This window comes from Erinaceus europaeus, chromosome 11 (assembly GCF_950295315.1).
Source record: "Erinaceus europaeus chromosome 11, mEriEur2.1, whole genome shotgun sequence".
Taxonomy (NCBI): Eukaryota; Metazoa; Chordata; class Mammalia; order Eulipotyphla; family Erinaceidae; genus Erinaceus; species Erinaceus europaeus.
This window is the reverse complement of record NC_080172.1, coordinates 20,544,808-20,560,695: the sequence shown is the minus strand read 5'-3', so window position 1 is coordinate 20,560,695 and position 15,888 is coordinate 20,544,808. Positions and strand designations below refer to the sequence as shown.

The 15,888-nt window shown below is 38.8% G+C and overlaps 1 long non-coding RNA gene across 1 annotated transcript in view; it reads left to right on the top strand.

Annotated features, from left to right (window-relative positions):
• Positions 1–10,116, top strand: part of LOC132541312 (uncharacterized) — a 73,178-nt gene extending 63,062 nt beyond the window's left edge. Inside the window, exons 2-3 of the long non-coding RNA XR_009552474.1 lie at positions 4,495–4,529; positions 9,753–10,116. This is a non-coding gene — a long non-coding RNA (uncharacterized LOC132541312). The remainder of the gene's footprint in view (positions 1–4,494; positions 4,530–9,752) is intronic.
• The last annotated feature ends 5,772 nt before the right edge of the window (positions 10,117–15,888 follow it).

The window sequence follows — 15,888 nt, the reverse complement described above, 5'->3', positions numbered from 1 at the left end:
TCTTTACTCTGACACCATCTTCTCAGACAATATTTTTGTTCAACTCCTGGTGAGCTATCAAACTCAAGCAAAGTACTAAGATAGTCATGGTCTTCTTGGAACATGCCTAGAATGTACTTGCTAGTTTCTTTCCACCAAAGATACCTATTCTCATCTGCTCTACTTCTACCTTTTGTTTCCTGTCCGTTAATCATTTTGTCCCACTTTGTATCTTTCCTCCTTTCAGCCATCAAGTTGCAGACATTATCATGATTCCATGTGGACTTCCCTGAGCAGATGACCTCACCAGTGTGTGTCTTGGAATGTCACCACTTCATAGCCCTGTCCCACTAGGGAAAGATAGAAACAGGCTAGGGTGGGGGGTGGGAAGCTATGGCTCCACCTGCCAAAAACCATGTCCAGTGAATAAGCAATTACAGAAGTCAGAACTCCCACCTTCTGTACCCCAAAAAGAATTTTGATCCATACTCTCAGTGAGGGAGAAACACTTGGGGGAAGATGACCAGAAAGCTCTGAACTCCAATTCCATCAGAAACTGGAGAGAGAAGATGAAGAAAGGAGGGACATTTGGGCATAATAATAGGTGTCACACTAAGAGGTATGGCAACAATTTCCAGTTATAGTTTTACTAATTAATTATTCAGCAAAGATAGTATTATTGGAAGCAAGAAACAGCATCAGCATTTATAATTGTGGATAACTTATGATATATTCAAACTTTGGAAAACTATCCAGCTATTAAAATAGCAGATTTGCATTTTATGACATTAATATATTATCTCAAAATAAATGTATGATTTCATATCTAGTATGATGGCATTTAAAAAATTAACATGCATAGAGAGAAAAGAGCTCAAGGAGAGAATAATCTAAAGGGATATGTCCCCCAGTGTTTTAAATTTGTTAAACATGTAATTTAGGTCACAAATAGTTTGTATTTTCTTGCTTATTTGTGTGGAACTGGAACCTATTGTTCTAGGGGTGTGTGTGTGTGTGTGTGTGTGTGTGTGTGTGTGTGTGTGTGTGTTTGGGGGTGGGAAAGGTAGTTTGATTTTCAAACACCATTGCACCGAAGAGTCACCAAAGCCATAGGGTGTCCAATTTATTGCTACAGCTTGAACTCGGTCTAGTGCACAGTAATATTGGCATCCTACCCAGTGAGCTACCATCCACACTAAGGCTTGTACTTTTGTTTTTACCTTTTAAAAGATCATTCTCAAAAATATAATATTGTGTCTTATTTTTCTTTAGTTATGGAAGATGGTCTAATTGGTTTAGGTAAAACATTTTGTCATTATTGTTGCCAGAGCACTGTTCAACTCTTGTCTTACGGTGGTACAGGGGCTTGAACCTGGGCCTTTTGGTGCTTCAGACATAAAAGTCTTTTTGCATAGCTATTGTGCTATTTTTCTATTCTGGAAATAGTCTTCAACTTTTTTGTTTCTTTGTTTGTTTTATTTATTTATTTTTTTTACCAGAGCACTGTTCAGCTCTGGCTTGTGGTGGTATGTAGGATTGAACCTGGGACTTGAGATCCTCAGGCATGAAAATATCTTTGCATAACCATTATGATATACCCCCACCCTCAGATTTTCGTTATTAGTGGAAATAACAATGAAAATGAAAAAAGGGATAAGCATAAAATTCAATTAATGAAAGGACTGGGGTAAATAGAACTTGATGGGTTGGATTTATAGCTCTCCAAGTAGGGTAAGGCTCTTGCAATGCACATGGCCTAGGTTTGAGCTCTGGAGACACATGGGAGAGTCACAGAACTGGGGGAAGCTCTAGCCCTGCATTTCTCCCTCTCTCTTACTGTCTTAAATGATCCTGGGTCCATATTCCCAGAGGGATAAAGAATAGGAAAGCTATCGGGAGGGGATGGGATACAGAGTTATGGTGGTGGGAACTGTGTGGAGTTGTACCCCTTTTATCCTCTGGTTTTTGTCAGTGTTTCCTTTTTATAAATAAAAATTTTAAAAGTGAAAGAAAGAAAGAAACTCAGCCCAGGAGTAGTGAACTCACAAATGTGGGAAAAAAATCTAAAATAATTTTTAATAAAACCAAAAATAACAACTAAAGGTAAATATGTATTTCAGTAAATTATGAAATGGGAAAGAAACAGACTAAAAATAAACTAAAAACAACTCTGGGTAAAACCAAGCATTATGAAAGTTGACTCGACCTCAAACCTATAGATATCTGGTTCCCACACTATTAAATGGGGAAAGGAGATTCTCTTTAACAAATGATGCTGGAAAATTGAGTTAAAACATGCAGAAGGATGAAACTGAATCACTACATTTCACCAAACACAAAAGTTAATTTCAAATGGATCAAGGACTTAGATGTTAGAGCAGAAACTATCAAATACTTAGAGGAAAATATTGTTGGGGCTCTTTTCCATCTAAATTTCATAGGAATCTTCAATGATACAAATCCAACTACAGGGAAGACTAAGACAAAAATAAACCAATGGCACTACATCAAATTGAAAAACTTCTTCACAGCATGGTCCAGGAGGTGGTACAGTGGCTAGGACACTGGACTATCAAGCATGAGGTTCTGAATTCAATCCCCAGCAATACCAGAGTGATGTCTGGTTCTTTCTTTCTCTCCCCCTATCTTTCTCATAAATAAATAAATAAATAAATAAATAAATAAATAAATAAATAAATAAATAAATAAGGAGTCGGGCATTAGCACAGCGGGTTAAGCACATGTGGTGCAAAGTCCAAGGGCCGGTGTATGGATTCCGGTTTGAGCCCTCGGCTCCCCAACTTCAGGGGAGTTGCTTCACCGGTAGTGAAGCGGGTCTGCAGGTGTCTTTCTCTCCCCCTCTCTGTCTTCCACTCCTCTCTCCATTTCTCTCCATCCTATCCAACAATGACAAAATAATAATAACTACAACAATAAAGCAAAAAAGGGAATAAATATTTAAAAATAAATAAATAAATAAATAATCTTTTAAAAATTGCACAGAAAAAAAAAAAAAACACCACCAAAAAACACCCATTACAAAATGGGAAAAGATCTTTACATAGCAGCACAATTTTTAATATCCCAAACCTGGAAGCAACTTAAGTAGGTGTCCAACAATAGATGAGTGGCTGAGTAAGTTGTGGTGTATATACACAATGGAATACTATTTAGCTATTAAAAATGGTGAGTTCACCTTGTTTACCTCATCTTGGATGGAGCTTGAAGGAGTCCTATTATGTATAATAAGCCAGAAAGAGAAGGATGACTATGGGATGATCTTACTAGTAGACAGAATTTGAAAATTAAAACATAAGGGAAAACACAAGGCAGAACTTGGGCTGGATTTGGTGTATTGCACCAAAGTAAAGGACTCTAGGGTAGTCCTAGAATATGATGGTGGAGGAGGACCTGGGGGGGGGGGTTAGAGTGTTATGTGGAAAACTGAGAAATGTTACACATGTACTGACTGCTATAATTTATTGTTGACTGTAAACCACTACCCCCCCCCAATAAAGGGGAAAAAAATTTAAAAATTGAGCTGGGCACACATTACAATGCACAAGGTTCCAGATCCTGGTCCTCATCTGCAGGGGAAAGCTTCATAAATGGTGAAGCAGGGCTGCAGGTGTCTCCCTGTTTCCTCTCTATCTCCCCCTCTCCTTTCAATTTCTCTCTCTCTAGCCAATAATTAATAAATAAATAAATAAATAAATAAATAAATAAATAAGAGTTGGGAGACAGATGAATCAACACAAAGGATTTTTTTCTTTCAGTTGTTAAAATATGGACATTCAATTTTATAAAGACAAGTTTAAAGTATGAATAAAATTATGTTTACAAAAATGTAAGTTTCCAATGTTGAGTAGAAAGATGTTAACAACCTGAATAGGTCAATTACTCAGAAAAGAATCCCTCTGTTGTGTGCCTGAGGGATGGTGGTTTACCTGGCAAATGGTTGCTGCCCAGTGCATGCACTCTTGAAACCAAATCATTTAAAGTCACATATTATTGGAGAGAACTGGAGCTATAACCCTGGTCTTACTAAAAATCACATTTGCCTCTAAGTCATATTACCAGCTAAGGTTGAATAGGCAGAAACTAGGACATATAGTTCATTGCATCTCACATATCTTTTTTTTTTCACATTGCCCTGGCTTAAAGAACTTTTGTTTATTCAGGTGGCAAAGTTCCCACTCAAAAAAAATATGTACATCCTCAAGGTATTTATTTTCTTAACTATGGCAATGTTTAATTAATGACCACATATGTTGAAACTCATTAGATTGTACTATTTATTGTCTGCAAAATATCTATCAGTAAAGCAGTAAAACATACATTCAGATCACGTACACACAACATACATCGTCCTACAATTCCTGGAGTTACCTTTGATCAGAGGTAAAAGCTTAATTCTACTATGTGGGGCTTCCATCCAAGCTATTACACTGTTATAAAAAGGGAAGCTGGATGGAATGACGTTTCTCTTTTGAGTTTCCCTTTCTTTCTTCCTAGAGGAAGAACAACCATCCAATGAGAATGAGGACAAGGTTTGTGAAAGAGAAAGGGAGAAGAAATGTGAATCCTTGATGACCATCAAGAGCCTCTTCCATGTTTGTCTTGTTTCCTGATTTCCAGTTTCATCAGCAACTAAGTCTCTATAAGTTTAGCCAGCTGTAACATGGTTGCTTCATATTCTGATAATAAGTCTGGAATGGCATTACTTCCAAGAAAAACCTAAAGCAGCTGCCCTGAAATATTTTTCAAAAAGCTTTAGCTGTTGCAGAGAAAAATCTACCTCCAAAATCTCGTCTCCTATTACATCATTCTGTGAACCTGTCTTTCCAGCCCCATTAGACTCTACCATGTTCTTAACAAGCAGAGTATTGTTAAGATTAATGCTGTTCTCTCAATGTGATATATATTTTTTCCATAATCTTTTATGAATCCTGGGAGAGTCAAGTAATTGAGGCAGGACACAGCCAGTGGAAGACTGAATATATGCTAGACACACTTTGTCCTGAATACCCAATTCTGCAAAAGGAAAATCAATTATTTTTTCAGAGCACTGATTAGCTTTTACTAATGGTGGTGTATGGGACTGAACCTGGGACTTCAGAGTCTCCGGCCTAAGAGTCTTTTTTTTCATAGCCACTATGATATCTTCCCCACCCGCAAATGTTCTCACAGGAGGGATGATTTATTTTTGAGTTTTCAGGAACACCCAGATCTTTCACTTTAAATATGATTAATGATTTATTATTTATTTGGAACCATTTCAGAATGGAAAAGCTTATTTACCACAGCAATGCTGAAAAAAACTAAATTCTAAGCGTTTTTTTTTTCTGTCCTATAGGGTCTTACTATGCATATAGACTTAGGTTTTCTGTTTATATATAGAATAGGACATTTGTGTATCTTCGTTATGATGTCTCGCAATGAAAGGCAAACGAGCTAAACATTGTGCTCTGACATTCTGTGTGATGATCAAAATTTAAGTTATTGACTAAAACATTTTATGTCCAGAGCTACTTATTATGTAGCTAAGAGAAAGTAATTAAAGCTTCCAGTTCACCCATCTGTCAAGGAGAAAAAAATATGTTTACTCTCTGCCCAGCTTTGAGGTATGGCAAGTAATGAGAGGATTAAAACTAAGCAGAGGGCTATATGTCAACTCATTAGAGAGTTTATTGTGATTGAAAAACTCTTCAAGCCAAGTTTTGCCTATTTGACTTTTGAAGTACCCCAAATATATAAAAAACTAATTGTTTGCTATCCAGATCTGACACATGTTATTAATCTATTCTGTTTTACATTTACTTATTTTTTAATCAAGTATTACGGATACAGCTCTAATCCCATCCCCAATATTTTCTCCTTCCTCCTTCCTCCTTCCCCAGAAATCCTGAAGTAAAATTTTAGTCAATTAGTTAGTTCCATGTAGGGTGGCATAATTTTATTATACATGTGTACTTGAATTAATAGATAATATTATCTTGGTTTTAATTGTATAATATTACATCTTATGTACATACCATTTAATAATTTTCTTATTGAATTCCTAATTTGCTTTTCAAATATACTCATATTGATGCTTACAGATTGATGTAAGTGCTTCATATTAACTGCCAAATAGGAATTATGGAGTTAATTATGCATTCTATCTTAATGGATAAAAGAGTTATTTCTCTTTTCCAAGCAAAGCAATCACGAATGTCTGTCTACGCACTTGTAAATATTTCTCTAAAACATGTACTTGTAATTGAAGTAGTATGACTATTCACTCCTGTGCTTTGGAAGGAGGTGAGCTATCTTGACTGCTTTGCCATTTTCACAATCCAGGTTCAAGCTTGACCCTCATAGCACTGAGGGAAGCTTCTGTCCTGTGGTATCTCTCTCTCTCTCTCTCTCTCTTCTGAAAAAGTCAAACTTGGGGGGCCAGCTGGTGGTGTACCTGGTTGAGCGCACATGTTACAATGTTCAAGGGCCCAAGTTCGAGCCCCCAGTCCCCACCTGCAGGGGAAAAGCTTCATGAATGGTGAAGCAGGGCTACAGGTGTCTCTCTGTCTCCCTCTCTACCTCCCCCTTCCCTCTTGATCTGGCTGTCTCTATCCAATAAATATATATATATATATATTTAAAAAGTTTAAAAGGAAGTCAAACTTGTAATGGCACACCCTTAGTGATTGGGCCCTCCTCAATCGCTATCGAACAGGCCATGGCCGGTGCGCCGCTATGTTCCGTCGCTGGGGAGCCTGAGACGACCCGAACTGCCCCTGTGGCTACAGACAATGACCCACATAGTCAATGACTGCCACCTCTCCAGATTCAAAGGAGGTCTCGAAACTTTACATCAGGCTCAACCTGATGCTGTTGACTGGCTACGGAAGAAGGGCAAACGCTAGAAGAAGTGATGACAATAAATAAGAGCCCAGATTATCCATTGCAATATATTTTCCCCCAATGTCCTAATTTTATTCTCAACGTTTTAACAAAGGGATTTAAAATTTGATTAATTAAATAGCTAGGCTTACTAGGTCTCAGTGCCAGCACATGAAATCCATCACTCTTGACAGCCACTTTTTTCCTCCTTTCTTTTTCTGTTGGTAAAGACAGAGAAATTGAGAGGGAAGTGGGAGACAGAGAGGGAGAAAGAGAGACCCATGCAGCTCTGCTTTATGGTTCCTGAAGCTTCCTTCCTGTAGATGGGCCTAGTGGCTTGAATTCAGTGAGTGTACTCACTCTAACAGAAGTGCCAACACCCAGCCCCTATTGTCAAAATTTAAAAATATTTTTTATTTATTATTGTAAAGAGGCAGAAATAAATTGAGAGTGGGTGGGGAGATTGGGAGGGAAAGAGACAAAGAAATACCTGCAGCCGTGCTTCACCATTTGTGAAGCTTTCTCCATGCAGGTAGAGACCATGGGCTTGAACCTAGGACCCTGCATACTGTAGTGTGTGCGCTTAACCAGGTGCACCACCACCTGGCCTCCATTCTATTGTCAATCTTATAGTCAGTAAATTTCCTAATCTCTAAATGATTCCAAAGTCTTCTTTGTTTTCATAGCAAGTCGGGGTCAATTCTGCTTTGTTTAGGTAGACCTTTTGTAAAATTTTTTTTTCAATTTTTCCAACTTCAATATCACTTTATTGAGAAAATGTTGATTTACAGTATTTTTGTTGTCTCAAGGGTAAATTTCCACAAGATACATTTCACCCCTAACCAAACCACCATCTTTTCCCATCAAAGAACACAACAATTTCTAAAGGTTCTCATATCTATCCACATTTCTGGAATTGCAAAATATCCTTGGTTTAGAAGGCTGTAGTTGCCTCAGGAGAACAGTTTTACATTTCCCCAAAATACGTGCCAACACACTTCTAATGCTTCCTTGATGGCTAGTGACCTTTATTAGGTGGTTTCATGTGTATAGTGCTTGCTGCTAATTTTTATCTCTTTTCTTGAGAAATGTCTATGGCTGATTGTCTACTTAAATGGCAACCTGAGGGGGAATGCAGCATTCTATACTGACACTGATTGCCTCAATATCAGTGTTTTGGTTGCAGTAGGTACTAGAACATCACAAAAATCTAATCTCTGCATTATTTCTTATATATACACCACTATTAATTTCCAAATAAGAAAAAATAATTAAAAATAGGTTGTTCATTTTACTATGGAGCTATAAGAATTCTTTATCACTTCTTTTCTTTCTTTCTTTCTTTTTTTAAATCTAATTGTGTCCTCTAAAGCACAAAACTTTTTAGAATTGGTAAACTCTAAGCTTTTGGTGAAGACTAAGCTCAATGCTTTTATCTGTGCTTTTGTTCTAGTTTCTAAGACATCATTGCCTAACCAAAGGTCAAGAAGATTTACTCATTTGTTTTAGACCTATTATTTACTTATTATTCATTAATGTACTTATTTTTGTGGAATTAAATTTGCAAATGCTTGGTTTCATCACTGGCAGCTGACATTTTCATTCAAGAAAGAACACTGTAGCATGAAATTTTCTCTCAGAACCTCTGTAGTACTCCAATTTGGTGCCAGGACTTGAATTTGGACTATATGCGTGGCAAGACACTTGACCTATCAGGTGAGCTTCCCCCGGCCATACCATCCTCACCCCTGTAGATGTGAATAAATAGGAAGTGGAATGTAAGTTGGTATTATCACAAAACTGTCAAGAGAAAAATACTCCAAGAATTTAATCTTATGGATAACAATCATTGCATTTATGGAATAATGGATGGGTATTAACTACAGATAAATTGGTAAAAAGATGACAGTACCAATAAAGAAAAAACTGCCAATTCATGTTGGACATACAGAACTTAAGGAGTAGGAAGGAAACCTGGACTAGTAAGAAGTCTTAGAAAGACTTTTGTTTCTATGCCCAGAATAACTTTTGGGGACATCCCAGGGACGTTCTGACAGGTTCCAGTCAAAGGTGAGAGTCAGGGATCTGAACTCATACATCATATTGCAAAATATCAGCTTGGAGGAATGGAAACACTTGTTGGCTCTATAAGAAGTTCTTCCAGATCACCTTAGTAGTTCATCTGTCTCTGTGAAAATGGGAATGCTAATCCTTCGACCGATGCAGAGAATTGTGGTTGAGCACAACAAAATGTCTGCTTTGTCACCACCCCTGGCATTGTAGCACATGAATTCAAGGTTGCATTCTAGCACATGAATTCAGGGTTCTGAAATATAATCAATTCTGCAAGTATGTTGAAACAATAAGTTCTCCAGGCATTTAATATGACTCAGGATAGCGACCTCTTTTTCTCAGATCAAGGCTTTCAGCATGGAAATGAATCATCCCATAATCCTGAAATTACTTTATCAAGTCTTTCTATGCAAGGATGGATTATAAAATTCATGAAAACAGACCGGCATAAGGATCCCGGTTTGAATCCCGGTTCGAACCCTGGCTCCCCACCTGCAGGGGAGTCACTTCACAGGTGGTGAAGCAGGTCTGCAGGTGTCTATCTTTCTCTCCTCCTCTCTGTCTTCCCCTCCTCTCTCCATTTCTCTCTGTCCTATCCAACAATGACAACAACAATAATAACTACAACAATAAAACAACAAGGGCAACAAAAGGGAATAAATAAATATAAAAAAAATTCATGAAAACACCTGGAGTATACCTAAAATAGACTTCCTAGCTCTTTCCAAGATGAAGACCTCAAATTTCAGCTGTTATACTCTTACCTTTAAGTTCTTGATTATTAAACAAATTGTTCTTTATATCTTAATGCTTTTCAGCCATCAAGTTGCAGATGCTACCATGATGCCAACCTGACTTTCCTGGGCAGATGACCTCACCATTTTGTCCTGGAACCTCACCTCCCCAGAGCCCAGCCCAACTAGGGAAAGATAGAAACTGGTTGGAACTATGAATTAACCTGTCAATACCCATGTCCAGTGGAGAAGCAAATACAGAAGCCAGACTGTCCATCCACTGCTCCCAATAAAGATCTTTGGTCCATATTCCCAGAGGGTTAAAGATATGGGAAACTTCTGATGGAAAAGAGGAAATATGGAACTCTGGTGGTGGGAATTGTATGGAATCATCACCCTCTTATACCACAATCTAGTCAATCATTATTAAATCACTAAAAAAACTTTTAACAAAATATATTGAACAATAAAAACTGCAGCAAAGGTGGGCGCGAGGAATAACATCATTGCAAGACTGGCCAGCTCCTCATGGGGCGCGAGCGCTTCCACACTCCGATCATCATCTCTGGCATTATGCTATTCCACTGCAGAATACTGTGCCCCAGTATGGTTCCGTAGCCCCCATGTCCACTTGGTCGACTCCAAATTATATTCCTCCATGAGGATAATTTCTGGAACCATCCGTTCCACCCCAGTTCCATGGCTGCCAGTTCTTAGCAACATCGCCCCACCAGATATTCGTCGGGATGCGGCATCATCTAAGTTCATTTCCCACGTCTACGCTCGACCGGACCTGCCAATATACGCGGATATCTTCGCCCACCCTGTCCAACGCTTGACGTCTCATCATTCAATCTGGTCCCCTACGCCTACACTGAACTTCTCTGTTCCAGACTCTTGGAAACAGAGTTGGCAGTCAGCTGAGGTAAAGAACAAACACCTCATCACAGACCCCTGCAAGCGTCAACCCGGCTTTGACCTAGCACGTTATGATCGGGCCCTCCTCAATCGCTATCAAACAGGCCATGGCCGGTGCGCCGCTATGTTCCATCGCTGGGGAGCCAGAGACGACCCGAACTGCCCCTGTGGCTACAGACAGACTATGACCCACATAGTCAACGACTGCCACCTCTCCAGATTCAAAGGAGGTCTCGAAACTTTACATCAGGCTCAACCTGACACTGCTGACTGGCTACGGAAGAAGGGCAAACGCTAGAAGAAGAAGAACTTTAGCAGATTAATTTCTCAGGTGTATTAATTAAGAATGTGCAAGGTATGAATAAAAGAAAAAAACTGACTAAAAGTGGTTTAAGAAATGCAGTTACTTGAGTCACATACATGGAAATCCAGAGATTAAAATGTTCCAAATTTGGTATGAAGTCACAACCCCAAAAAATGACAGGATTATTTGTCATAATCTTAGAGGGTCAAGGCAACATGACATGAATTAATTGTGTTAGATAAATGACTATGACTCTCCTGCAATCTGTTAACAGGAAGTATTTCACAAAGGTAGTAATATGAATTTTCAAAGAGAAAAATAACAACCAGAAACTCACGTCCACCCATCTGCTCCTGTTTGCCTTTTGCTTTCAGGTCAAACAGCAGAGCTTAAAACCTGTTAGAAGGAAGAAAAGCACTGAAAACACATCGTCATCCAGGAAGCTAGATAAGCTGATAAATTCAAGGCCCCGTCTGATCTATCCTGAAATCTACCTCTTGTTTTTCCAAGAAGCAGGTAAGACAGAAGTTTCTGAACCATCATTCTACCCTTGTAAGTATTCTCTGAAACTGTGGGGCAGGGAAGTAGAGCTGAAAATGGATTCCATTTTATTATCCCCTTCTTGCAAAAGCCAATGTGACAATGTTAGACCTCCTGGGGGCCAGGTGGTGGCACACCTGGTTGAGTGCACATGTTACAATGTTCAAGGACCTGGGTTTGAGTCCCTGGTCCCCACCTGCAGGGGGAAAGCTTCACAAATGGTGGAGCAGGGCTGCAAGTATCTCTCTCCTTCTCTATCTCCCTCTTCCCTCTCAATTTCTGGCCATCTCTACTATCCAATAAGCAAATAAAAATAATAAAAAATCTTTAAAGAAAGACCTCTTAGGACTCCAAGCAGCAGGTCCACATTTGGCATAAGATATAATGTTTGGATGCAGTAATCAAAGATCTCACCTTCCCATCTTCCTTCTCTGTTGTCCTTCCATATTTATTCGTACTACCAAGATGACCTCCAAGCTTCTAGTATCATACTTTCATTCAAACACATGAAGCGAATGGAAGGCTGAAAAAGATATTAATCCAATTTTTTTCTTTTTCTTTTTTAACAATGAAAGGGATTTTTTTCCTGAATCAGGAGAAGTCCAGAAAATTAGCCCTTATATATTGTTGGCCAAGAATGGTCATGTGGAAGCTGCGGGGGGGTGGGGGTGGGGGGGGGTAGTAGGTACAGCATTGAACTTGGTTCCAAGTAAGAGTTTGGTCACCAGTGTTGTGTATGACAGAGTAATGCTCTGGTGATCTCTCTCTCTCTCTCTCTCTCTCTCTCTCTCCTCTCCCTCTTTACTTGTAAAGTTAAAAAAAAAAAATTAATAGCCTAGGAGGTGGTGTAGTGATTAAAGCTTTTGACTTAAAAGCATGAAGTCCCAAGTCTGATCTCTATCATAGCCATGTGTCAGTGATGTTTTAGTTTGTTCTCTCTCTCTCTCTCTCTCTCTCCCACTGTCTCATTAATACAACTTTTTAAAAAGTCACATATGCTATTATCACTATAAGCCAGAGAGGAAGATCTCCTTTAACCAGCTTCTGTAGACAGAGATAAAGGAGAAGGAACTTCATGACTATGTCCTTGCAATTGAGAGCTGGGTAAATTGTTGTTTTCATATAACTCTAAACTAATGGGTACTTTTTTTGGGGTGGGGGGTCAGGGCCTCTCCCATGTGCAATTTAACCACCCCTGGAATGATTTTTTTTTTTTTTCCATTCAGACACAGATAAAGAGAGAGGGTTGAAGATCAAAGCAGTGCAATTTCCCCTGGTGCTCTGACACTCTCATGTGGTACCAGGACTCGAACCTGGGCCATGTGCATGGTAAGACACATGCTTCATCCAGTGACCTCTACTTTATGTATATTTTTAAGAGGCTTTGGTTTTCATGCATATTTCATGTGGTGGCAATTCCCTCTCTCTAAAAACAAAACAAATTTCTTCATCCATGATCCTGAATTTCTAAAGTTAACAATTTCTCCCCTCCTCTAATTAGAGAAAGGGGAAAAAAAAAAAAAAAAAACAACCTTCTGAGTGGTCCAGACACTGAGTCATTCAATTTAACTTTGATGGGCTGCATCTATTTTTGAGGTTTTGCCATTGTGGTTTAAGAACACGGACTGTCTGCAGACACTTTGGATCTTTTTCCCAGCACCTCTCTGAGTTTATGCTGCACTAAATTTAAAATGGAAAATTAACGATGTAAAAGGCTAGGTAAATAATTCTTTTGGAAAAAGTACATGTGGCCATCTGTTATGAAGAATCCAAATCATCCAGAGTATATTGAATTTGTCCAACTGATATTGCATTTATGGGATGGAATACACTTTCACGTAATTTTGTGATATATTTCGGCTTCATTTTTTATAGCGAATTTACACAGTTGCCCCATGTTGTTCAAAGGTATCCACCACCACTGAATAAATATGTGTTCTGAAGTTAAAACAAGACATTACACAAGAAAAATGTAAGCCAGAGTGTCGCCAGCTGTGAATGCCAGATATGATTATAGAGTGACAGGGAACAATGCTACAACCAGCCTATTGGTTAGCCAGAAACTGTGGACACCCAGAGTTCTGTCTGAATACATGTTCAATAGTGTATTCAAAACTGCCATGCAAAAATGCTTGTTTTACTGAGATACTCTATGGGAATATTCAGCTGTAACATTGTAAATGCTGTTATTTTGGTTTCTAAAAATGTCATGACAGGAAATGATTCCAGGGAGGAGTTGCCAAGATGGCTGTTGGGCAAAAGCAAGGGGAAAAATAAAGTTAAACGTAGAGAACAGAAACTGGAAAAGGTGAAAGCATCAATTACTATCTGCAATAAAATAGATTTCTTAGAATCCAAAAGAAATTGGCTCCACCACCACCCCTGCCCCCGCCTCCCCACCATTTCATTTGTCATAGTTGCAAAGGTCGGTTATGTTTGAAAGAATCCTTACTGCTCATTGTCAGAAGGTTCTAAAGTTTTGCTCCCTGCCTTGGATCAGCCCCCAGCTTGACAAATCGACTAAGGGAAAACATCCAACTGAAATAGAGGTAGTGACGATTTTCTACTGTTTCCTAGCTGCTATAGGCATTGAACAGTTGAGACCTTTGTCATGGATTTCTACAAGTTCAGAACTGCCCAGGAATGCTTTTTAAAATCTTTTTTAAAAATTCTCTCCCTGTCTGAGAATTACAAGATGGAAACTGGTACATAGAGGCCAGCCAGAAAATAACTACAGTTAATGCCAGATAGGGAGTTTAACTTGCCTTAAGGATGCTAACATAAGTAGTTTTGTAGCTGATGGGCTGTAGAAATTAAGCAAGGAAGACAGAAAAGAAGGAGGAGGAGTGGGAAACTAAATTAGTTGTTCTTCCTGAATAACTTCATGTTGTGGACCAACTAATTCTCTCCAAGTATGAGGTCTTGGCCTGGTCAACTAAAAAAAAAAAAAAATTAAGCTAGAGCCTCATGAGTGTGCAATTCCACCATTCATAGGCCAGCATTGAATAAAAAGATGGGGGTGGGAGAGTGAATGGGTTGAAGGCTTGCTGGTGGCGCACCCAGTAGAGGGCACAATTCACTAAGCTCAAGACTCAGGTTCAGGTCACTCTCCCCCTTCTGCTGGAGAAAATCTTCATGAAGGGGAAAGCAGTACTTCCTGTCTCTCCCTCTCTCTGTCTTTCACTCTTTATCAAAGAAAAGGAGACTAAAAAGAATGTCCACTGGGAACAGACATTGAACTTCAGCAATAGCCCTGCTTTCAAAAAAGAAGTTAGGAAAGAAGGGAGTAAGGACAGAAGGACGGAAAGAAAGAAGGAAAGGAGAGAAAAAGGAAAGAAAGGAGGAACAGAAGGAAGGAAGGACAGACAGAAGGAAAGACACTATCACCTCATTAACTCCCTGATTCCATGACACTTCCACATAGGGCCAGAACCTGGGGTTACATGCATGGTGAGGCATAAACTCTGCATTGTGATGATCTCTCTGGCCACCTATCCTACTTCTCATTAATGATATTGAGTGTGCCTCTCTATAGGTAATAATTTGTCTTACATTACTACTATTTCTGTTAGATTTACAAATCTTCTGAAACCATAATGGCATCCTAAGAAAAATCACTTCAGATAAGATAATAACTGGCATCAGGCAGTGGTGTACCTGGTTGAGTGCACATGTTATAATGCACAAGGATTGGATGGAGAAGATAACATAATGGTTATGCAGATAGACTCGTATGTCTGAGGATATCCCTAGCACCACCATAAGACCGAGATGAGCAGGACTCTGGTAAAAACAGAACAATGCACAAGGACGTGGGTTCAAGCCCTCTGTGATGAAGCAGTGCTGCTAGCCGCACCCCTTTATCTCCCCTTTCCTTTTCAACGTCTATATTTGTATGCCTCTAGTAAATAAATATATATTTAAAATAAAATAACTGTCTAAATATATATATTTATAAGGTTGGTTTGCCATAATTCCTAAGCAAAAAATGGCAGAACATTTCCAACATGTCTAGAATTTCACTTTTCCTGTTTTTCAAATAAATTCAATGACCTCTCTTTGTAACCACAGAAATGAGCTTCTTCTACAGTTTGTTTTTAGGCTCCCATTTGACCCTAATACTTGTATGTTCCTCATATATATAAATATATTTTTTAATATTTATTTCCTTTTGTTGTCCTTGTTTTATTGCTGTAGTTATTATGGTTGTATGTTACTTTTGACTTGAGATTTTACATTTTATAATTGTATTTTTCTGAGGAAATACTGTTTTATAAGACTATTTTTGCCAAGGGGCAGAGTTTGACATCTCTCCAAGGTAGGTGTCGGCACACCTAGACCACCACCAAACTCCCTTAGAGTCCATTCATCTCGTGTATATGATGGGGTTTAAGTTGAGAGTCATCTGTGAGATCCAAATCAGAGTGATCGCTATGCTATTAACATTCAAGGTCAGCA